Source organism: Chiloscyllium punctatum, chromosome 47 (genome assembly GCF_047496795.1).
Source record: "Chiloscyllium punctatum isolate Juve2018m chromosome 47, sChiPun1.3, whole genome shotgun sequence".
Lineage (NCBI taxonomy): Eukaryota > Metazoa > Chordata > Chondrichthyes > Orectolobiformes > Hemiscylliidae > Chiloscyllium > Chiloscyllium punctatum.
In genome coordinates, this window is record NC_092785.1 from 57,362,528 (window position 1) to 57,388,050 (window position 25,523).

Consider the following 25,523-nt stretch of genomic DNA (forward strand, 5'->3'; position numbering starts at 1 on the left):
TGGGAGGAGCTGGAAGACCTAGTGGGAGGTTGGTCCTCCAACCAATCAAGTGAATGAAGGGCGGGGCTAAACTAAACCATGTGATCACCCTCGCGCGCGGTGCAGAGTCGCTGTAATGAATACTCGGAAGTAATGGAGAGAAAGGATACGGTAAGGAAAGAAATAAACAGGGAAACGGGAGAAAACTGTGTTGCGATGAGCGGAGAGGTTTTACAAACAAATTGTGCACGTCGGAAAACACAAATGTGAACGTCTCAGTCCCGTGTTTGCAGTAAATTAGGACTGGCCTCAGCGCGGCTGCAGACCTGAGTGAGCGCCGCCATCTTTATTCGGGTCAACGATTCACTGGACACGTGCGGAGCCGCCATCTTTGTAGGGGGCAAGGTGCAGCCAGGCGCATGTGCAGCCTTTCTCTATTATAGAGTCATTGGGGTCAGAGCAGCCAATCCTGCTCTGATTCACCTCTGGGCTCCCTCATAACCACTTTGTCAATATTTTCCTCAGTCTCGAACCATGGGTGTATTTTTGGTCTGTTTACTCCTGTATTACTACTTTTACAGACCCTTTGTAAATGAGTTTTTCACTGCGGCCCAGCCCCTGACCATGTACTGCTCTATTATCAGATTACTTTTTTCTTGAATACTTTTGACAGTCAAGAATTCTTTTTTCCAATAGGCAAGTGTATTTTCCTTCCATTTCTGACTATCAAATTCTGCACCATTTTCATTCCCTGTATTCTATTTTGCACTCCCTGAAACATCAACTGTGTTTCTCCTTCCACAGATACCAGTGATTAATGCCAAAGTCCTGTTGCTTGTGGAGAGGGTGATGTTTGACTTTCTTGTACAGCTGCAGTTTGTGGTGTAGGTGCTCCCACGATATGGTTGGGTAAGAGACATTACATATTATTCATTACAGCACATTGATTATTTGAAGATAATGTCCAAATCAAGAACAGTTTGTAGTTTTATTATCATGCTTATAATTTCACAAAAATACTATTGAGAGTTTTAGATATAAGGCCAGAGATGGAGATATTAGGTCAGGTGATCAAAAACATTGCCAAAAAGCAGGTTTTGAGGGATGTCTTAAAGGTGGAAAGCAGACCTGTGAGGTTTTATCTGCAAATTCCAGACCATGTTGCTTTAGCAACTGTAGAATCAGCCACAAAGTTGAAGTAATGAATTAACAAATCGTTGGGAGTCTCATAGAAAATGGGTTGTTGAGGTCTCAAAGGATGTGTGGTGCAGGGAGCTAGGGATGATCACAGCCAGGAATCAAATCAAGAATGAGAATTTTAAATTGTTGTTGCTTATGAATATGAGCCTTTTGATGGATGAACATGTTTGGGGAGAAGTGAGCACGTGGGCAATAGAGCTTTTATTTTTTCTTGAGATTACAGGGAGGTTGAATTTGGGAGGCTGGCCAGGAGTGTGTTTGGATAATTAAGTCTGGATATAACACACGCTGTATGAGAGTTTCAGTATATGAGCTGAGATCAGGGTGGAATCAGCAAGAATAGTGGTGTTGGAGTGGGACTGGACTGTCACTCTCACCTCACCTCTGGGATTCAGCTTGTGAGAAACAAAGCTCACACACTTCAATAATTGCAGTCCGAGACAAAATCTGAATCAGCAGTGTCCTTTATTTTACACTTGCAAGTGGGTGAGATGTCCAGTGCCTATAAGGTAGAGGACATACACACACCAAATTCAATTCATACACAACATTTATATGAGTTGATGTCTATTGTTTTACACTGCTCCCTCCCCTGTTTACATCCTCCATTTCCCTAAGACCGGCCCCCATTACCCCTGTTTATCTCTTGCCTTATCCGGCCTTGTCTGTGACAAAATGCTTATTTCTGGTCTCACAAGGCTGTTTGACCTCATCCTGCTGTAGGTCATTGTTAGGCATATTCTTTCTTCACCGTTATCTACCCCCTTCATCTGTGCCTTTCCTGAGGCCATTCTGATCCCTATGACCCTTTTAATTGGGGTTTGTTCCTGTGTTTTTGTAAAAGCGGGAAGCAGATGTTTATACCTACTGTTTGTACAGACATATCTAGCTTAACTTCATCCCCTCACAACATCTTATCTATTTGCCCGTAATGTCTACCATTGTTTTACTGGCACATCTCATTCTGACATGCAATTTTAGCTAATACAAAAACAATTATGTATTTCCTCCACATCATTTCCATTCTTGTTGACTCAGCTCGTGGCTAAAACAATTACACACTGGCGTGAGTCCATTTTACTTTGTAAAATGGAATTGCAGAATTGCAGAAGTAACATTAATTTACCTGTATCCCATAAGCTGGTTGTCAGGTTGTGAATCAGGGCGCTAACACAATCGGGAGCTGAGTGGACTTGGTGGAGCCTAAAATGAGTGTCACTCAGCTGGCTGTTGCTGAGCAGCTGCTGCTTGGTAGCCCTGTTGATGAATACTTCCATCACTTTACTGCTGATCGAGTGTGGACTGATAAAGGGAACTTGCCTGGGTTGGATTGCCCTGTGTTTTTGTGTTGAACATCCCTGGGCAATGTTCCACATTGTCAGTCGATGCCAGTGCTGGAGCGGTACTTGGCTTGGTGGGTGGCAAGTTCAGGAGCACAAACCATCAGTGTTATTGCCAGAATGTTAGAAGGACCCATAGCCTTTACACTACTTAACCATTTCTCGATATTATTCGAACTAAATTGAATTGGCTTAAAGCTCACATCTGTGACGTTAGGAACCACTGGAGAATGCTGAGATGGATCAAGCCACTTTGCATCTGGCTGAAAATTGCTGCAAATGCTGTCATCTTATCTTTTACATGGATGTATGAAACCCCTCCATCAGTAAGGGTGGGGATATCCGTAGTGCTTCCTGCAATGAGTTGTTTAATTGTCCATTACCATTCACAACTGGGTGTGGCAGAATTGCAGAGCTCTGATCTGATCCATTGATTGTTAGGATTACTTAGATCTGTTGCTTGCTGCTGATGCTGTTTGATATGCAGATAGTCCTGCTTGGTAGCTTCACCAGGTTGGCACTTCATTTTTAGCTATGCCTGGTGCTGCTCATGGCATGACGTCCTTTCCTGCCCACTGTGTTGGTTGAGTGCGGGATGTACAAACCCATGAGATTACAGATTGTGCTGGAGTACCGTTCTGCTGTTATTATCCCACAGTGTCTCAGAGAGATCTACTTTGAGTTCCTACATCTGTCCCATTTAGCACGGTGATAGTACCACTCGGCACAATGGAGGTTTTTCTCAACTTTAAGGTGAGGCTTTGTCTCCAAAAAGACTGTGGGATGGTCGATCTTTCCGATACTGTCATGGACAGATGCATTTGCAGCTGGCAGATTCATACTGATAAGATCTCGTATGTTTTTCCCTCTTGCTGGTTCCGTTACCACCTGCTGCAAACCCAGTTGAGCAGCTATGTCCTTGAGGACCCGACCAGCTCAGTCAGTCATCCTGCTGCTGAGCTACTCTTGGTAGAGGACATTGAAATCCTGTACCCAGAGGAGCCTTGTCACCATTTTATTGCATCAGTGCTTTCTCCAATTGTTGATCAACATGGCGGAGCACTGATTCATCAGCCGTGGGAGCACGGTACGTGGTAATCAGCAGGAGCCATGAGACTTCCTGGTGTCCAAAGTCAATGCTGAGTACTCCCAAGGCAAATGGTTCCTGTGTGTACACCACTGTGCCATCACCTCCGCCCGGTCTGTCCTGCTGGACAGGACATATCCAGAGATTTCAGGAGAAAGTGAAGACTGCAGATGCTGGAGATCAGAGTCCAGAGTGTGGTGCTGGAAAAGCACAGCAGGTCAGGCTGATGAAGGGCTTAGGCTCGAAACGTCGATTCTCCTTCTCCTTGGATGCTGCCTGACCTGTTGTGCTTTTCCAGCACCACACTCTATCTAGGGATGGTGATGGTGGTGTCTGGCCATTATCTGTAAGGGGTTACTCTGTGAGTATGACTATGCCAGGCTGTTCCTTGACTAGTCTGTGAGACAGCTCGCCACGTTTTGGCACAAAAAAACAGATGTTAGTGAGCAGGATGTTGCAGAGTCGAGAGGGCTGATTCTGTGGTTGTATTTCCTAATGCCTTGTTAGATGCCGAGTGGTCCATCCAGTTTCATTCCTTTGTTGAGACTTTGCAGTGATTAATACAGTGAGTAGATTGTTGGGCGACTGTCACGTTGTGAGGATTTTTTTCGCCATTGACAATGGTTCCATGGAGATCAGGAGATTCCTAATTCGTTACTTTTTCTTGAATTCAGATTCTACCATCTGCCGAGCTGGGATTCGAACAAGGACTTCAGTTGTACATTTTAATATTCTGGATAAAAGTTAAATACATTAGGTTTGTTCACTCATTTTAAATGTCACTAACCCTGGTTTTGTTTCTATGTAAAACACTGTCCATCATCCTGTCTCCTTCATCCTTCCCTCCAACAACAAGAGCAAGGAGCACATTGAGTTTCTCTGTCACTAAGACTGAGACAATCCGATCAGCTGCTTCTGCTGCTTCTCTCCCTCCCACTAGCCCACCGAGACAAGCTGCCTCACATGGTGTTCCTGGTTTTTGTCCCAAACTCACATCTTTCTCCAGTCTCTTGTCAAGCCTTATCAGAGCTCACCTTGATCTTTTACTAGTCTCGCGAAACTACAGACATTCCAACTCTGTTTCCTCCTCATCACTCCCCCTCGCCAATTCACAGGTATTGTTCCTTGTTCTGTCTGTCTGTCTTTTCTGGTTATGTCCTTCTCATCCACTCTGCAAAACAAACTAACATTTGACCTCACTATCATTTGTAAATCCTGCTCTATCACCACTCTCCCTTTCCTTTCTGAATTCCTTGTATTTGGTGTCCCTCTAGGATCTATCCTTGGTCCCTCCTGTTTCTCACCTAAGCACTGCCAGGAGGTGACATCGTCCAAACGCACAGTGTGAGATTTCACATGTACACTGACGATGTCCAGCTCTCCCTCCCCATCATCCCTCTCCATTGCTCCACTGTTGCTCAGTTACCAAACTGCTTATCACATTCCCACTACTCGATTAACTGCAATTTCCTACAAGGAAACATTGTTACGGTTAAACCCATTATCTTCAGTTGCTATTACAAATTCCTTTCCCTTACTGCTGAGCCCCTCCCTCTCACTGGGTGCAGTCTGAGGCAGAACTAGACTCTTCATAACATTGCTGTCATATCTGTAACCCCAAGGTGACCTTCTGACCAGACATCTACACAATCACAAACACCAGGATCCAATCTCTAAAATGTTGCTTGTCTCCACCTCACCCTAGCTCCATTGCAACTGAAACCCCATACCCGTGTCGGTGTTACCTTAAACTTGATGAATCTGAAATGAACCCTTGATTTCGTGACTGACCCAGAATCTGCTAGCTTTGTGTTTCCTGCAGAATTACCTCACCCCCCCCCCCCCCCCAATCCCTCTGTGGTGCAGCTTTCTACAGTTTCCACAATGTAAATAGCACTCTGTTCTCTTCTTATCCCCTCCAAAATGACCGACTTCACTTTTTCCCAAATTATACTCCATCTGACAACTTGTTGCCCCCTTCTCCTGTGCATCTCTCTCTCTTCACAATCCTCTTAGAACTTTATAGTTATGCCTTTACTAGGAGTCACCCCCCCCCCCCCACCCCCCAATTATGCTAAACATTTACTGGGAGCACTGGGCAGTGTGAAGCATGCAGAGTTGCTCTGTTTTTAGAGATACTCTATGGGAGGAGTTTGCTGCCCATTGGTCAGAATGGAGGCAACTTGCCCATCGAGCTGCATGAGCCTTTCACCCCCCCATGTCTTATTGATGAACCACAGCAGCAGCACGGAAGGGAAAAAAGCAGCAAATCCTGCTCTCCACATCTCACTGACTCTTGGAATATTCAGTCCCATGTGTCAAAGATCTGCCCTGTTCAGTCACATGAAATTCCAAGGTGGAAACTCCTAGAAACCCACATAGATTTCCCCCTGAACTGACTGCTGACCTCCACAAGGGGTAATGTGTCCAGTCATCCTGGGCCAGGAGGAGGGGATGGTGCGAGTTTCTAACCTGAACTGACAGTGATGGATTTTATAAACTTGTATTACAGGATACTACAGGTAGACATTCAGATGGTAATCTCAGTCATTGTAACACCTAACTCTGATTGAATTAGTCAATTCATCAGGACCTGGATATTTGCATTGTATGTGAGTATTGTATTTCATCTGAATCCCATTTGCTGCATAAAAATTCTCCTTTGAATCTTCCCAAACCTTTAATATGTGTCCTGTAATCCTTGTATAATGAGCTGATGGGTATAAGGTTTATTATTATAATGTGTAACTTTTGTAAACCCCTCTGTCACAGCTCCTCTCGATTGACTTTGCTACCAGGAGAACACCTTAGTTTCCCCAAACCCCTGATTCCCCAATGTCTGTTTGCTCTCTATAAGGCACACATCAGGATTCTGTTGGAACATTCTCCACTTGCCTGCATCAGTGCAACCCTCAACACTATTAAAGAAAGTGAACATCCTCCAGGACAAAGCATTGTGCCTGAGTGGTGTCCCATCCACTACCTTCAGCATTCCCTCTCCCCATCCCAGAGACACAATGTCATCACTGTGTAAAAGGTAAAGGCAGCACTGTCCTACGAGACCATAGGGATGCTCTCTCATTAGGGAGGAAACTGGAGCCCCTGGAAGAAACCCATGGAGACACTGGGAGAATGTGCCAGTCCCACAGAGACAGTTGTCCAAAGCTGGAATCGAACCTGGGGTCCTGGCAGCAGTGCTAATCACTGAGCCACTGTCCCACCCTAAAATTGTAATCTGATTCACAACTACCACTTCCTCTGATAGTTCATTTCACACATAAACCATTGTCTGAACAAAAATAAAAAAAAAATTCCTGAACGCCTTTTTAACGCCATTCTGCTGTCACCTTAAAAGGTATGTCCCCAGTCTTGAATCGCGTCCCTTCCTGGAAAGGACACCTGCCGTTCACATTACTGATACCAACCCTCCATGATTTGAGAAACGTCTAATAAGGTCACTCCTCAGCCTCCTGCGCGCCAGTGAAAGAAGTCGCAGCCCATCCAGACTCTGCGTATAATTCAAACTATCCATTCCCATCAACATCCTGGTAAATCTCTTCTGAATCCGCTGCAACTACATAATGTCCCGATATCAGCATGACCAGAACTGGACACTGAATTCCAGAAAAGGCCTCCCCAACATCCAAAATAACGTCCCAACTCTTGGACTCAAAGGTCTGAGCAATGAAGGCAAGTGTGCTAAGCACCTTCTTAACCACCCTGTCTACATGTGACACAGACTTGAAAGACCCGAACCCCTCGGCCTCTTTGTTCCATATCACTACTCGAGGCCCTGTTTTAAATTAGTGGAAGTCTGCCCTTGTTTGTTTTATCAAGATATAATATTTTGCATTTATTCCAATCCAAAAATCCCAAAAAACCCTGAGCATTAAAGACAGTAGGAGTATACTTAAGAGGGAAGTCAGGAGAGCAAAAAGTGGACATGAGATAGCTTTGGCAAATAGGGATATGAATAATCCCAAGGGTGTTTATAAATACATTAAGAACAAAAGGGTAACTCGAGAGAGAATAGGGCTCCTCAAAGATCAGCAAGGTAGCCTATGTCTGGAGCAACAGGAGATGGGAGAGATAGTAATTGAATGTTTTGCATCATTGTTTACTGTGGAGAAGGACATGGGCAATATAGAATGTGGGGAAATAGATGTCGACGTGTTGAATATGTCCATCTTACAGAGGAGGACGTGCTGGGTGTCTTGTAACCCGTAAAGCTTGGTTAATCTCCAGCACCTGATCAGGTGTACCCTAGAACTTTGTGGGAAGCTGGGAATGTGATTGCTGGGCCTCTTGCTGAGATATTTGTATCATCGATTATCACAGGTGAGATGCCAAAAGACTAGAGGTTGGTTAACGTGGTGCCACTATTTAAGAAAGGTGGTAAGGACAAGCCAGGGGACGATCGATCGGTGAGACTGACATTGATGCTGGGCAAGTAATTGGAGGGAGTCCTGAGGAACAAGATGTGCATCTATTCTTAAAAGCAAGGACTGATTCGTGATAGTCAGCATGACTATGTGCGTGGGAAATCATGTCTCACAAACTTGATTGAGTTATTTGAAGATGTATCAAAGAGGATTGACGAGGGTGCAGGAATAGGCCATTGTGCCCTTTGAGTCAGCACCACCATTCATTATGATCATGGCTGATCGTCCACAATCAGTATCCTGTTCCTGCCTTATCTCCGTAACACTTGATTCCATTATCTTTAACAGCTCTATCCATCTCTTTCTTGAAAGTATCCAGAGACTTGGCCTCCACTGCCTTCGGAGACAGTGCACTGCATGTGTCCACTACTCTCTGGGTGAAGACATTTCTCCTCAACTCTGTTTTAAATGGCCTCGCCCTTATTTTTAAACTGTGTCCTCTGGTTCTGCACTCACCCATCCGTGGAAACATGCTTCCTGCCTCCAGAGTGTCCAACCCTTTAATAATCTTGTAGGTCTCTGTCAGATCCTCTCTCATTCTTCTAAACTCAAGTGTATACAAGCTGAGTCCCTCCAATCTTTCAACATATGATCATTCCGGGAATTGATCTTTTGACCCTACCCAACACTCCCTCAATAGCCACAATGCTCTTCCTCAAATATGGAGACCAAAACTGCACACAATACTCCAGGTGCGGTCTTACAGGGCCCTGTACAGCTGCAGAAAGACCTCTTTGCTCCTATACTAAATTCCTCTTGGTATGAGGGCCAGTATGCAGTGAGCTTTCTTCACTACCTGCTGTACCTGCATGCTGGCTTTCATTGACTGATGTACAAGAATACTTAGATCTTGTTGTACTTCCCCTTTACCAAACTTGACTCCTTTTAGATAGTAATCTGCCTTCCTGTTCTTGCTTCCAAAGTGGATAACCAGACATTTATCCACATTAAACTGCATCTGCTATGCGTCCGTCCACTCACCTTGCCTATCCAAGTTAACCTGTATTCTCATAACATCCTCCTCAAATTTCACCCTGCCACCCAGCTTTGTGTCATCAGCAAAATTGTGAATATTACTTTTAATATGTTCATCTATATTATTACTGTATATTGTAAACAGCTGCGGTCCCAGCACCGAACCTTGTGGTACCCCACTCGTCACTGCCTGCCATTCCAACAGGAAGCGTTTATCACTACTCTTTGCTTCCTGTCAGCCAGCCAATTTTCAATCCAAGTCAGTATATTCCCCTTTGTAAATCCATGCTGACTCTGACAAATCCTATTACTGCTATCCAAATGAGCCATAATTTCATCTTTTATAATTGACTCCAGCATCTTCCTCACCACTGACATCAGGCTAACTGGTCTATAATTCCTTGTTTTCTCTCTCCCACCTTTCTTGAAAAGTGGGACAACATTAGCCACTCTCCAATCTGACTCCAATCCTGATTCTGTGTCTCCCCTTTCGCAAGGGCCTGAATATCATCCCTCACCAACAGGGCCATCCCACCCCCTCTGCCCATCAGTCTGACCTTTTGATAGCACTGCACTCCATTTATTTCAATGCAAGAGGTTTGACAGGGAAAGCAGATGAGCTTAAGATATGGTTTTGAACATGGGACTGGGATATAGTGGGTATTACAGAAACATGTCTTAGGTTGGAAAGGACAGGTAGCTTAATGTTCCAGGGAATAGATGTAAGAGGAAGGATAGATAACAGAGAAGGTGGAATGGTGTTTTTGATACGGGATAACATTATTGTTGTGCTTAGGGAGGATATTCATGGGAGTTCGCCTGGTGAACTTACTTGGGTGGAGCTGGGAAATAAGAGCAGGATGATCACCTTATTGAGGTTGTCTGTGTGGGTTTCGTCCGGGTGCTCTGGTTTCCTCCCGCAGTCCAAAGATGTGCAGGTTGGGTGGATAATCCAGGCTGAATTGCCCATATTGTTCAGGGATGTGCAGGTTGGGTGGATTGGCCATGTGAAATTGCCTACAGTGTTCAGGGATGTGCAGGCTAGGGAGATTGGCCATGGGAAATGCAGCATTACAGGGGTAAGGTAGGAGGCTCTAAGGGTCAGTATGGATGTGATGGGCCGAATGGTCTGATTCCACACTTGGGATTCACTGACGATAATTCTACTAGTTTTAAAATAGTTACAGAAAATAATAGACCAGATCTAAAAGTTGGTGTTCAAAATTGGACAATGATGAATTATGACGATACAAGGCTAGAACTTTCAATATTTCTTGACAACCCCCAGGTAAAGGGATGGCTGGAAAGTGGGAACATAAGAACAGAAGGAATCGGAGCAGGAGTAGGCCATCTGGCCCCTCGGGCCTGCTCTGCCATTCAATAAGATCAGGGCTGATCTTTTCATGGCCTCAGCTCCACTTTCCTGCTCTCTCACCATAACCCTTAATTCCTTTCCTGTGCATAAATCTACCTTTTGACCTAACGATAGTCAAGTTGATAACGTCAACTGCTACACTCAGCAGGAAATTCCACAGATTCAGAACCCTTTAGCTGAAGAAGTTCCTCCTCAACTCTGTCCTAAATCAGATACACCGTTATTTTGACGCTATGCTCTCTAGGTTGACCCGCCCTTTCCCCCCCCCCATGGAAATAACCTCCCTGCATCTATTTTATCTATTCCCTTCTTCATTTTATTTTTTCCAATACAACCTCCCATTCTTCTAAATTCCAACAAGTATAGTCCCAGTCTATTCAGTCTCTCCACGTACACCAACCCTCTCAACTTCCGACTCAAACTAGTGACCCTCCTCTGCACCCTCTCCAGTGTCAGTACATCTTTGCTGAAGTAAGGAGATCAAACCTGTACACAGTACTCCAGGTGTGGCCTCACCAGCACCCTGTACAGCTGCAGCATAACCATCGCTCTAGCATGGAAGGACAATAGACTCTTCACCATCTCTTTTAGTCCCCTGGGATGCATTCCATCACGGCCAGGAGACCCATGTACTTTTGGGCCGTTATCTTTCCCAACACAACGTTTTACTGAGAATGACTGTTTCCATGTCCTCATCTGCCATTGCCTCCATAGGCCTGTGAAAATGAGACAACAAGAGTACATAGACAGTATGTTCCTGTTAAGGCCAAGTCTGGTAGGTGTAGAGAATGCTGTGTGTCGAGAGAAATTGTGGGTCTGGTCAAAAATATGAAGGAGGGATATGGCAGGTACAGACAGTTGGGTTTGAGTGAATCCCTCGGAGTATAGGGGCAGTAGGAGTACACTTGAGGGAAAACAGGAGGGCAAAAAGGATACATGAGATAGCTTTGGGGGCAAAGAGGTTTAAGGACAATCCAAAGGGATTCTACAAAACACTAAGGACAAAAGAGTAACCAGGCAGAGAATAGGGACCCTCAAAGGTCAACAAGGATGTCTGTGGAACCACAGAAGGTGGGAGAGATACTATCCGAGGATTTCATGTCAGCTTTTACAGAAAGAGGGTATGGAAGCTGGAGACATTGGAGAAATAAATAGTAATAACTTGACAACTGTCCATATTACAGAGGAGGTTGTACTGGATGTCTTATACATAAAGCTGAGTAAATCTGTGGGACCTGATCAGGTGTATCCCAAATCTTTGTGGGAAGTTAGGGAAGTGATTGTCGGGCCCTTCGCTGAGATATGTCTATCACCAATAGCCACAGGTGAGGTGCTGCAAGACAGGCGCCATTATTTGAGAAAGGTGATGAGGAAAGGCCAGGGAACAATACACTGGTGAGCCTGAAGTTAGTGGCAGACAAGGTGTTGGAAGGAATTCTAAAGGACAGGTTTATATGTAATTGGAAAGGCAAGAAGTGATTATGGATAGTCAGCATGGCTTTGTACATAAATCACTAACTTGGACTTAAGAAAGACATTCAAAAAGGTTCCACATAACAGACTGGTTAGCAAGTTAGACACCATGGGATGCAGAGAGAACCAGCTATTTGTATACAAATTGGCTGGAAGGTTGGAAACGGAGGATAGTGCTTTTCGGACTGGAGGCCTGTGATGAGCAATATGGTGTAAGGATCAGTGTTGGGTCCACTGCTTTTCATCATTTATATCAATGATTTCTATGTGAATATATGAGGTATAGTTAGTAGGTTTACGGTAGACTTCAAAAGTGGAGGTGCACTGGACAGCGAAGGAGGTTACCTCAGAGTACAATGGGACTTCAATCAAATGGGCTGAGGATTGTCAGATCGAGTTTATTTCAGGTAAATGTGAGGTGCTCCATTTTGGAAAAGCAAATGAGGGCAGGAAATATCCACTTAATGGGAAGGTCCTGGGGAATGTTGCTAAACAAAGAGACCTTGGAGTGCAGGTTCATAATTCCTTGAAAGTGCAATCATAGGCAGGGTAGTGAAGAAGCTTGGCGGCACGGTGACACAGTGGTTAGCACTGCTGCCTATGCACTGATCAGTGCATTGAGTAGTGGAGTTGGGACGTCATTTTGCGGCTGCACAGCACATTGACTCAGCCACTTCTGGAATTCTGGTGTCAGTCCTGGTCTCCCTGCTATCGAAATGATATTGTGAAACTTGAAAGGGTTCGGAAAAGATCCGCAAAGATGTTGCCCGGGTTGAGGGTTTGAGCTATGTAGGTAGAGGGTGAATAGGCTGGGGCTGTTTTCTCTGAAGCATCGGATACAATGGTGAGCGGCATGGATAGGGTGAAATCCCAGGGTGTTATTCCCAGGATATGTGAGTCCAAAGCTTGGGGAACAGGCTTCAGGTGTGATGGAAAAGATTTCAATGGGATCTAAGGGGCGAAGTTACCAGCTGAGCATGGTACGTTTATGGAATAAGCTGCCAGAGGAAGTGTGCAGGCTGGTACAATTACCCAATTATGCCTTTGAGATGTTGTACATGATTAGCAAACTTTTAGAAGGATATAGGCCAAGAGCTGGCATATGGGATGAGATTAATTTAGGATGTCTGGTCGGCATGGAAAAGTCGGATCGAAGGGTCTGTTTGTCTGCTGTACATCTTTATAGCACTACAAAAATTAAGATGGGTTTCTCTTTTATGAAGAGTTAGCAGAAGGTCAGATAATTCTCCTTGGAGCTGAGAAGGTTAGGCAGTGATTTAGACCAGCAGATTTGTTTCCAGGGTATTTAATTTACAGAGAGACAGAGGGAGAAATTATTAACGTCACAATTTTTAGTAACTACCTTCAGGTAACTGGCAAATAATGCAGGTTAAATATGTGAGGATTATTTTATTCACTAAGTTCTGAGCATCTGGAACAGTTTGACCGACAGCTGGATGCAGATTCAGTAGTTATTGTCAAAACAAATTTGGAATTTAACATTTTAAAGGAAGTATTTGGAGAGCTACAGACAAATGGGAGGTGAGTTGGGATAGACTGGCACCATCTCCAGAGTACAGCCCCAATGGGCTGAATAGTCCCAAACCCTGTGATCTGTGTTACTGCCCATTCACTGTGAATGATGAAGCTCATCCAAGGGCCAAGTCATAGAGTCATACAGCATAGAATTAGACCCTTTGGTCGAACTGGTCCATGCCGACCAGATATCCCAACCTAATCTAGTCCCATTTGCCAACGCTTGGCACATATCCCTCTGTATCCTTCCTATTCACATACCCATCCAGATGCCAAATGGTGTAATTGTACCAGCCTCCATCACTTTCCTGAACAGGAGATTCCATACACACACCCATCTCAGTGTGAAAAACGTTGCCTTTTGGGTCCCTTTTAAATCTTTCCGCTCTCACCTTAAACCTACACCCTCTCGTTCTAGACTCCCCCACCCCAGGGAAAAGACCTTATCTATTTTTCCCATCCATACTCCTCATGATTTTATAAAGCTCTATGAGGTCACCCCTCAGCATCCGATGCTCTTGGGAGGAGCCCACTCATGTCACAATGGGGCCTGGGTGATTGACAGCAGCTTCAGACCAATAGGAGAATTGGCGTGATCCTCCAGCCAAAGGGTGTGAATTGGGGTGCGTCCAGTAGGCCAACACGTGGCTATGTGCTGTGCAGGTGCAGTGTCACGGTGAAGGGGAGAGACTGCAAAGTCTGGGGAAGAAATTGAGCTACTGTGGACTGAGAGGGTTTATAAACACATGGTTTTAGGCTGCTAGACTTGAATTAGAAATTCCTGGTAAATAAGAACCAAAAGAACTGCGGTAGCTGTAAATCTCACCACAACCAAAAGATACAGGAAAAGCTCAGCAGGGAAATCAGAGTTAACGTTTTGGATCTGCTGACCCTTCCTCAGAACTGATGTTACTGAAAAGAAATGTCGGTTTCAATGTAGAAGGTAGGGGTTAAGGAGTAAATGATAGGTGGTGATAGATTCCAAACAGATGGGAGCAGTTGGACAAAGGAGTGGATAACGATCTGGCTCGGGGAGGGTGCATAGCTCTATATGGGGACTGTTAGTGACTAACCATAGGTAATGTGTAATGGTAGGCTGTAGTAACAAGGCCTGGTATGTGGGTTAAGAGGCTAGGGCGCTAGGACATTGGAGAGTTCAGGACCTAAAATTATTGAATTTGATACTGGGGCTAGAGGCGTGCAGGGTCCCCAAGTCGAAGATGAAGAGTTGTTCTTCCGGCTTACGTTAACGTGTGGTGCTGGAAAAGCACAGCAGGTCAGGCAGCATCTCAGGAGCAAGAGAATCAACGTTTTGGGCATATTCCTTTCATCAGGAATGTCAGGATTGGGGGGGAGAGAGGAGGGGTGGAAGAGGGTTGAGAGATAAGAGGGATGTGTGGGGTTGGTGGGAAGGGAGCAAGGAAGGCAATAGGTAGATGTAGGTGGAGGGTAATGGAGAGAGGGTGGAGTGGAGTGGATAATTGGAAAGGAAGATGGACAGGTGGGACAGTTCAAGAGGGTGGTGTTGAGTTGGAGGGTTGGATCTGGAATAAGGCAGGGGAGGAGAGATGAGGAAACCTTGATTCTGTGGTTAAAGGGTCCCAATGTGGAAGATGAGGCTTTCTTCCTCGAGGCGTCGTGTGGCTGGGGTTTGGTGGTGGAGGTGGCCCAGGACTTCCAGGTCCTTGACGGAGTGGGTGGGGAAGTTGAAGTGGTCGGCCACAGGATGGTGGGGTTGGTTGGTGCATGTGTCCCAGAAATGGTCCCTGAAACATTCCACAAGTTGGTGTCCTGACTCCCCAGTGGAGTGGAGACCACATTGAAAGCCCAGGCCATATTAGGTGAGGTGTTTAGATGTGCAGGAAAATCTCTGCTGGATGTGGAAGGGTCCTTTGGAAGTGAGAGAGGAGGTGTGGTCACAGGTTTTACACCTCTTGCATTGACAAGTGAAGGTGCTGGGAGTGGAGGGTGGGTTAGTGGGGACCATGGATCTGACGAGGAATTGACAGGGAATGGTCTCTGTGGAATACTGAAAGGAAAGGAGAGGGAAATATATCTGTGGTGGGATCTGATTGTAGGTGGTAGAAATGGCGGAGGCTGTTGCGTTGTATCTGGGTGGAAGGTGAGGACGAGGGGGTTCTATCCTTGCTGCAGATGGAGAGTTGTGGTTCAATGGCAGAGGTGTGGGAAGTTGTGGACATACACTGGAGAGTATTGCTGACCACATGGGAGGGGAAATTGCAGTCCTTGAAATACGGGGTGTTCTGCCAGCTTGCATCAAGCTTCACTGGAACACTGCAGTAAGCATGAGACGGAGATATTGGACAGGGAACAGACTCATATGTTAAAGTGACAGGCAACTGGAAGCTTGCGGTCTGTTTTGCAGCAGAACGTCGATCATCAGCTGCCATTTCCAGCACCTCCACTGAGATGCTGCCAGACACAGGTTCCTGTCCCCTCCATGAACAGCTTTGCACCCTCCCAGCCAGATTGTTATCCACTCCTTTGTCTTTCCAAATGTTACTGTCTCTTTTGGGCTCTGTCCCTGCCTATTATTTACTCTTTGAACCCTATCTCCTGCAGTCCAAAGATATGAAGGTTCGGTGAATTGGCCGAGCTAAATTTCTTGTAGTGTTCAGGGATGTGTAGGTTAGGTGCATTAGTCAGGGGAAATGTAGAATAATAGGGTCGGGGAATGGGTTTGGTTGAGAAACTCTTCAGAGGGTGGGTGTGGACATGTTGGGCCGAATGACCTGTTACCACACTGTAGGGATTCTAATTTTCCCAGCTGCTATATGTTCTGAGGGAGGGTCACTGGACCTAGAATGACCCTTGGTGTGTATAGGAGGAGGAAACGGGAAAGGGGAGTTGGATCCGGTTTAGACTGGGAGGGTTTAATTACACTCTGAACAGGTAGTTACGGCTGAATTAGAAACTGTTGGTCCCACATTTACAGCAAATGGGAAAACGGCTGTGGGTGATAGGTCCTGGGTTATGGCCGCCATCTTTATTTGGGGCAAGGTACAGCGAGGCACATGGGCATGTCCTCTTCCTGGGTGGGGTCGGGCGATTTGAAGAGGAGCATTTACACATCAAACACACACCAAGAGAAATATTTCTCTTTACTGTTCAGTCTGCAATGACTGAGTTTTGTTTTGTGAATTCATTTTATAGGATATTAATTGAGAATAATTGAGACAGGGATCTCAAAAGCAATTTTCTATCGTCAGCAGGGTCATCAGGATCAGAATACCATTCACATTTAACTGAGGAAGGAGAAAGGTGTGTTCTGTCTGTGAGAAAGTATCTTTTTTTCGAGCAAAGAGCAGAAAGATATTCAAATTTGTGGTTGGATCACCCTTGTGGTTTGTGCTCAATTCAGGGCGCTGCAGTCGTGGAAGGAGGTATTGGCCTGAGAGGGAGCACTAATTTGTCCAAATTACACCTTGTCTCTTTGTATGAACTGTCAGGTTTAGACCCAATCGCCCACTTCATGACGTTAACCTGTCAACTCCCTATTTTCCATTCCCTGCAGACTTCTCATTAAAATTCCTTATGGACGATGCAGTTCCTGAGCTCCCATTGAGATGCATTGGGACAGTACAAGAGGTTGAGGGCAGTGTAGGTGTGAGCAGACAATGAAAATGACAGGGCTGCATTGTGAGTGCTGCTTGGCTCAATGAGAGTGTTTTGGAGTTGGGTGTAAACAGAGCGAGGGGAGACAGGGAGAACGTGAACTACAGCTTCAGATTTAGTTCAGGCAGTTCAGAAATTCACATGGTCCCAAAGGGAACAGCCAAGAGTCTTTTTTAAAGTTTTTAAAGTATATAATGTCTGCTTCAGTAAAGATCGGGGCTTTTGATTATAATGGAAATGTTTGAAGAGAAGGAAGGTTGCTAGCTCATTTAAATTCTCCTAATGGGAGTAAGTAGCTTCAACTAGAGAGACATTGTGACAGAAGACCTCAGACCAGTGGTGTGCTCCTCTTGCACAATGTGGGAAATAAAGGACACTTCCAGTGTCCGTGACGGCTATGTATGCAGGAAGTGGGACCACCTGCAGCTACTGGGAAACTGCTTTTCAGAACTGGACTCACTGTGGAGCAATACTGAGAATGTTATGGAGAGCATGTTTAGTGAGTTAGTCACACTGCAGGTGAGGGTTACACAGGCAGAAAGGGAATGGGTGACCATCAGATGAAGTAAAAGGCTCGGGAAGGAAGTGCAGGACTCCCCAGTGATCATTCCCCTTCTCAAACAGATATTGTGCACCGCGTGGGATTCTATAAGGGGGGAATCAGGTGGGGAGGACTCTCAGGGGAACTCAGCAACAGCCAGGTTCATGACACCACAGATAGCTCCGCTGCACAGAACGGGAGGAAGGAGAATGGCAGAGCAATAGTGACAGGGGATCCAGTAGTCAGGTTCAGAGACAGGCGTGTCGTTGGACACAGACATGAATCCAGGACAGTGGAATTGAATCCAGGACAGTGGAATTGAATCCAGGTCCATTTATTGATTAGTGCACAGACCAAATAAAGGTCAGCGTCCCAAATGCAACCTTCAGCACTTGGTCACCCTGAAGCTCTACTTTCCAGGGTCTGTGCACTTGTTTTGAACCCTCCAGAGGGATTGAAGGGGACAGGGAGAAAACAGGAACAGGGTTGTGTTACAATCTACAAAATAATGGTCACCCTCCCATCTCAGTCTCCCCCCTCTGTCTCCCACCCCCCATCATGCCTCCTCCTCACCGCAGGGGGAAAAACTTTGTGTATTTACCCTATCCATGCCCCTACTGATTTTATAAACCTCTATAAGGTCACCCATCAGCCTCCAGGGAAAACAGTGTATTTATCCTCTCCCTGTAGCTCAAATCCTCCAACCCTAGCAACATGCTTGTAATACTTTTCTGACCCCTTTCAAGTTTCGCAATATTGTTTTTATAGGAAGGAGACTAGAATTGCACGCAATATTCCAAGCATGACCTAACCATTGTCCTGTACAGCCGCAGCATGACCTCCGAACACCTATACTCAGTGCTCGGACCAATAAAGGAAAGCATATTAAACACCTTCTTCACTATCCTATTTACCTGCGATTCTGCTTTCAAGGAGCTATGAACCTGCACTCCAAGGTCTCTTTGTTCAGCAGCACTCCCGAGGACCTTACCATTAAGTGTATATATCCTGCTCATATTTGCTTTTCCAAAATGCAGCACCTCACATTTATCCAAATTAAACTCCATCTGCCAGTCCTCAGCACATTCAAGCATCTGATCAAGATCCCGTTATAATCTGAGGTAATCCTCTTCACTGTCCACTACACCTCCAATTTTGGTGTCATCTTATTAACATTACTTCCTATATTCTCATCCAAATCATTGATATAAATTATGAAAATTAGTGTATCCAGCGCCGATCCTTTGTGACACCCCACTGGTCTCCAATGTGAAAAGCAACCTTCCACCATCACCCTCTGTCTTCTACCTTTGTGCCAGTTTTGTATCCAAATGGCTACTTCACCCTGTATTCCATGAGATCTAACCTTGCAAACCAGTCTCCCATGGGGAACCTTGTTGAACGCCTCACTGAAGACCATGTAGATCATTTCCACCGCTTTGCCCTCATCAATCCTCTTTGTTGTTACTTATTCAAAAAAATTGACTCAAGTTCATGCGACGTGATTTCTCACACAAAGCCGTTATTAATATCCACGATTTAACTCTGTACATTGGGGTCTGTGTCACCCAGTTATGAGTGTTAATATTCTGGATAAAGTTCAAGTACATGGGTTTGTGTTAGTGACTGTACTGAGTCTTGTTAATAACACCAACACAGATGAATTCCTATTGAAAGGCAGTACCTATATCCCTAAACCCCTCCCACCTGCTCTGTCTCCTCCATCCCCACCGTAGACAATAAGTGGGAGGAACTCATGGAGTTTCCATGTGAGTCAGATTGAGAAAATCTTCCCTTCTTTCCACTAGTCCAACAGGAAATGGTGGTTGTGTCCTTACCTCTGGACCAGGAGGATCGGGTTCAGAATTGAGTAACAGCATCTTTGAAGAGACTGATTAGTAAACCTGCCCAAGCCACCAGGCCATACTGTCTCCCAGCTGTCCCTGCCTGAGCCTCAAAACAGAACCATCCTGTAGTTTCTCTCCTGTCAGACTCTCCCATTGCTCACTTTGTTCAGGATCTCCTCCTGCTGCTGCACTGATCCTGTCCATCCCCCAGTGTCCTCCACATTCATTCGTTGTTTACAATCCCATTGTCCCAGTCCACCAGCCCCGCTCCCACCACTCTATTGGGCAGCAGCTGCTGTCAATCACTTCGGCTCCTGTGTGATCTGGAGCATGTGCTGTAAGAGGGGAGACCGGTGCACAGGCGCAGTGCTGGCCAATTGTTGGCGTATGTGCAGGGTGGGTCAGTGCCAGGGAGGGAGGCTGTGGGATTAATCTGTTATTGGCAGCTGGCAGCTCCCTCCCTTCCTCCCTCTGAGAACAGGACCCAGGGGAATGCTCCCTGCCCTGGTATCGTGACAAATATCTTTTGGGGGAGCATTTTGCAGAAAGTTTTCAGAACTCGGGTGAAGATTCAGGAATGTTATGGAAAGGAACAAAGCTGGGGCCTGCAATTAAAGTTCTAATTTGTTTCATTTTAGTTCAACCAGATATGATTTGGCCAGTGTGTGCAGGATTGGTACTCATCAGAGGGGGAAATAAATAAGAGGTTCCAGATTGGGGAAAAAAAAGTCACTGCAGGTCTGACCCAGAAGGAAATCCTAGGAGGTGGGGGGAGGATTCAACAACACCCGGAGGCTCCAAGGTAGACTCATTGATTTGATTAGATTAGATTCCCTACAGTGTGGATACAGGCCCTTCGGCCCAACCAGTCCACACCAACCCACCCAGACCCATTTCCCTCTGCCTAACGCACCTAACACTATGGGCAATTTAACACGACCAATTCACCTGAACTGTGCACCTTTGGATTATGGGAGGAAACCGGAGCACCCGGAGGAAGCCCACGCAGACACGGCGAGAATGTACAAACTCCACACAGACAGTCACCCAAGGCTGGAACCAAACCTAGGACCCGAGTGCTGTGGGGCAGCAGTGCCATCGTGCCACTCATTCTTTTGGTTCTTAGTCTGCAGGCAGGAGCTAGAAGCTGAATTTAAAGAGAAGAGAGAGTGAGAGAGAACTGGGTGTGGAGGAAAAGAGTGAGGAGATTGGTTTGGATTTCAGTTAACAAGGGAGAGAAATTGTGAGACTGAGATTTAAAACTTTGGGGGAACAAAGAAACTACAATTTAATCCTATAATTGTTTTATGAATTTCCATCCTGTATTAACAGTGGTGAATTGTTTTCTCTGTTGTAGGGTTCTGAAAGGGCGGATTTGTGGATGAGAAATTCAAATTGAACTTCCTGTTCGGTTTTGATGGTTACTTGATCCGTGCCGATCTGAATATCATTGGCGTTTTCATCTGGAAGGAATGGTGTGTATTCTGTCCATGGGCGAATATTTCAAATCTCAGTGTGACTGCAAAAGTACTGAGACACAGCCAAATCCATGTAAGCATGGTGAGAGTGCAGAGAGTTCATTTGTTTTTTAATGTCTGAAAATACATGTCACATTTCCCAGGAACAATTAAGCTGCAGATTTATTTTGTATGAGAACAAGTTTTAAATTAATCATGCAACCAGAAAGAGACAAAGATACCTGCAGCATTGAAAATACTATGAAAACAGGATTGTTGTAAAGGAGTTAATTATCGATCATGGATTGTAATCCATTGGCGTTGTCACATCGGTTCCAGTGCCATTGGGAAACAGTGGAAATGTGATGAATGTAATGTAGGTTTCAGTTATTAAACTGGAAATAGTGCAGAAGAAATTTAGAAGAATTTTTGCCAGGGCTCGGGGTCTGAGTTATAGGGAGAGGTTGGACAAGCGAGGATTTTCTTTTTGTTTAGAGCAGAGGAAACCAGGGGGAACCTTTTTTGGAAGTGTATAATATCATGAGAGGCTTGGGAAAGGTGAATGCACTCAGTCTTTTTCCCAGGGAATCAAGGAGTGGAGGGCATCAGTTTAAGGTTATAGGAGAAATTATGAAAGGGAACCTGAGGGGCACCTGTTTTACCCAGAGGGTGGTATGTATATGGACTGAGCTGACAGTGGAAGTGGTTGAGGTGGGTACATTAACAACATGTAAAAAACATTTGGACAAATACATGGATAGCAAAGGGTCAGAAGCACATGGGACAAGTGCAGGGAAATGGGGTTCTTGGGATGGACATTTTGGCCGACGTGGGCCAAAGGGCCTGTCTCTGCTGTAGGACCCTGGCTCCAAGTATATTTACTATTTCTCCCGCTATCTCTGGTAGCACCCTGGGATGTAATCCATCAGGGCAAAGAGACTGGTCTACCTTTAGCTCCATTAGCTTGCTCAGCTCCAACTCTCATGATAATGGTAGAATCTTGCTCCTCACCTTTCTCAGTCTCCTTGTCAATTACTGGCATGTTCTTCGTATTCTCCACTGTGAAGACTGACTGCTGTGTACTCATATTCCTGAACTCTACTGGATAGCAATAACTAGGCACAGAACTCTGAGAGGTCTTCTTTGAGTCTTTAAAGATGAGACATGGCAGTTACTTGGATAGTGAACATGCAGAACACCTTCAGGCAGCATGAGGTAACTCCCCACCTGTCCGATGTGCCGCTCCCAATCTTATCCCTTTGTGGTTTGTGGTTTTGAATGGATGCTGTCTGTCAATATTATCTCCATGGCAATGGCAGTTAAAAAGTCTAGTTCAGCTCAACACTTTGTGGTTAAACCTCCCCCACACCCCTGTGGCTCAGTCAGGCATCTGACAGGCACTTCAGTTTCAGTGGGGCTGTCTGTCAGGATTCTGATGTGGAGGAGCCGGTGGTGAGGTGGACAAAGTTAAAAACCACGCAACAGCAGGTTATAGTCCAACAGGTTTATTTGGAAGTACAACCTTTTGGGGTGTGCTGTGATTTTTAACTTGATCAGGATTATCTCTATGGTAACAGTTAAGTGCTTCAACAATTACAGAGGCCATATGTTCCCCACACAATAGGTTCCCCTCTAGCAGTGTAAACTGCTATTCTGTGCCTGGGGATAGTTACTCATCACTTTTCTCCCCCAATTCCATCTAACTTTTTTTCTAAACTCCTAGTTTCTCCTTGGTCTTTGCCAATTTGTGTGTTTTCTATTTCAATTTGATAGACTCCCTTATTTCCTTAGTCACCCGTGTCAGATTACTCCTTTTCCTACAGTCCTTCCTTTTCACTGATATATACTTTAGCTGAGCAGTTTGAAAAATCCTTTGTTATTCCTCCACTGTCTTGTCAACTGTCTCACCCTAAAGTCTTTGCTTCCAGTCTACATTAGCCAACTCCTTCCTCATCATATTGTCGTCTGCTTTATCTAAGCACAGGATCTGGATTGGATTCAATCTTCCCACTTTCCATCTGTATTCAAAATTCAACCAGACTTATCACAAGTCTTTTATCAGATTACGAGGTGAGGAGATGTTACCTGGGTGTTTTGCATTTCATTCTCAAAAACCTTGGCTTTGTAATAAAGTACAGGATAGATATTCACAATAGAGTATTCTGGACGGTGTGAGTGTAATACACAGTCGAAAACCATAAATCACTGTCTCCCCTCAGTTTACATGATTTGGAGAATCCGATGTTGGACTGGGTGTACAATGTTATAAATCTCATCACACCAGGTTATAGTCCCTCAGGTATAATTGGAAACGGACTAGATTTCGGAGCGTTGCTCCTTCATCATGATCCAATTAAACCTGTTGGACTATAACCTGTTGTTGTGTGATTTTTAACTCCCCTCAGTTTAAAATTGCAAAATCATTATCTCCCACACGCTTCCTCGCTCTCTAAGTTTGGAACGCTAATCCACCTGACTATCCTGTTTTTTCCAAAAATCTCCTTTGGTGAAGGCGGTGATTTTTGGATTCAGCTTTCCAGTTATTACCGTCAGAAGATAAGCCCTGAGCACAGGAGAGGCAATGTGCCCTTCGAACCAGCTCCACCATTTAATACGGTGATGATTGAACTCACCTCAGTCTCAGCTGGATTTTCCCACCTGCTTTCTCTCACCCTTCATTTCATTGCAAATTCAATATCTGTATCTCTTCAGTAAATTTGCTCATTGTCCTGGCATCCACTGCATTTGAATAGGGAATTCCGCAGATTCACAACACATCGAGTCAAGTACATTCTTCTTCATGAGAATAGAATAGAATGCCTACAGTGCAGAAATAGGGTATTCGTCCATGGAGTCCACACCAACCCATAATGAACATCCCATTCAGACTCTCCCATTCCTTGTATTTCCCATGGTTAATGGCTTAGCCTGCACATGCATGGACACTGTGGGCAATGTAGCATAGCCAATCCACTTTACGTGCACATCTTTGGACTGTGGGATGAAACTGGAGCACCCAGAGGAAACCCGCACAGACACGGTGAGAACATGTAGACTCCACACAGTCGCCGATGGCTAGAAACAAATACAGGTCCCTAACGCTGTGAGTCAGCAATGCTAACCATTGAGCCACCTCTGCTTAAAATCTGCTCCTCCTATTAACCACCCCACGCCCCAGCCCGCTGAATCTATATTCCTTACATCAGAAAATCAGGTTGTGGAAGCAGGTGTCTCAGTAAAACCCAGTGACAGTCCATATGTTCTGTGTGTCTGAATGGGGATCCTATACACAACACCCTCCAGCCTATACTTTTCATTCAGTTTCCAGAGACGGGTCTCCAGTGGCATCATGGGGACTCCCACAATTCCTGAGGCAGGGCCCACACGTGTGTGGGGAAACCCAGCACTGTACATGTACAGACTGTGGGCGGGTTTTGGAGCATGTGCTTTGGGTAAGTATACTTTGTGGAAAGTATTTCACACTGTGATTGGCTGGAGGAGGAATGTATTTGCTTATAGTATTGATCAGTTGGGGGGGGGGTCAAAGTGTCACCACACCCATGTAGGACCACTCTCCGTCCCCAATTCATTATAATGGTGGGAATCAACTAATGTGAAACAAAGAAGGATCTGACCCATTCTCCCAGACTGAAGGTTCCTCTTCTGTCCTGGATCTGCCACCTCCCTTTCTGTTTCCTTTTGTTTCATTCTGCTGTTACATTATTGACTTGCAGCAACTGAAGGGAAAGGAAGTGAACCCAGAAAGGGTGCAGAGTCCAACCAGGGACAGGAAGTGGTGGCATGGATCTGTTTATCAGTAACTCCATGAGAATGGGGAGGATGTATATTAGAGGGTAGCAGAGTCGGAATGGTGGGAGAAAGGAAGTTGACTGGAGGGTTACAGCTTCGGGGCAAGAAAGGGGAAAAAGATATTCCATAGAAACTAGAATTGTCTGCTCTGAATTTCTAACCTGTGCACATTCCTTTATACAGGGTGCTAGATGGTGAAGATTTGCAGACTGAAATCTCAAAATCATGGGCAGATCATGATTAAGCAGCGTTTGAAGAAGCAAAGATGGAGAATCACTCGGCCAAAATCCTGCACAGTCTCTGTCCCTCCCAGCATTGTCGGTCTCTCTGCGCCAAATGGACTGTGAATGGTTCAAGACAGCAGCTCACTACCATCTTCTCAAGGGTAACGAGAGATGGGGTATAAATGGTGGCTGAGCCAGTGATGCCCATCTCCTGGAAATGGTTTCTGTCTCTAGTTGCTGAAACCCAATTGATGTTACTGCAGGATGAAGAGGGATGCTGAGTGCATCTTCCAGGAGGCAGCACCATCACATTACCCCTGCCTACACCCACACGGCAGCAACGCCACTGGAACAAAAGGCAGTGAAGCTAAATGAGGACTTAGATATAGTTCTTCGCGGTAAAGTCATGAAAAGGGATTGGAACACAGCAGGAACAGGAGACTGAGCTGGATGGTCGGCTGTTTCCCATTGAATGGTGGAGCAAGATCGAAAAGTTGAATGGGCTCCTCCTGCTGCTATCTCCCAGGTATGTATATAGTCATGGAGCCCGGGTAGGAAGGAGTGGCAGGGATTCTCCAGGAGATTGCACTTCCACACCAGT

General features: G+C 45.3%; 1 long non-coding RNA gene across 4 annotated transcripts; it reads left to right on the forward strand.

The window, feature by feature from the left end:
* Window positions 1–68: 68 nt before the first annotated feature.
* On the forward strand, window positions 69–25,523 carry LOC140468634 (uncharacterized). 4 transcript variants are annotated; one of them, XR_011955761.1, is made up of 7 exons: window positions 69–150; window positions 784–888; window positions 4,281–4,363; window positions 6,119–6,218; window positions 20,789–20,906; window positions 24,210–24,340; window positions 24,882–25,523. It is a non-coding gene; the product is annotated as an uncharacterized lncRNA (long non-coding RNA). The 4 variants fall into 4 exon arrangements; XR_011955763.1 differs by lacking the exon at window positions 24,210–24,340 and having other exon boundaries at window positions 20,789–20,982; XR_011955762.1 differs by lacking the exon at window positions 24,210–24,340.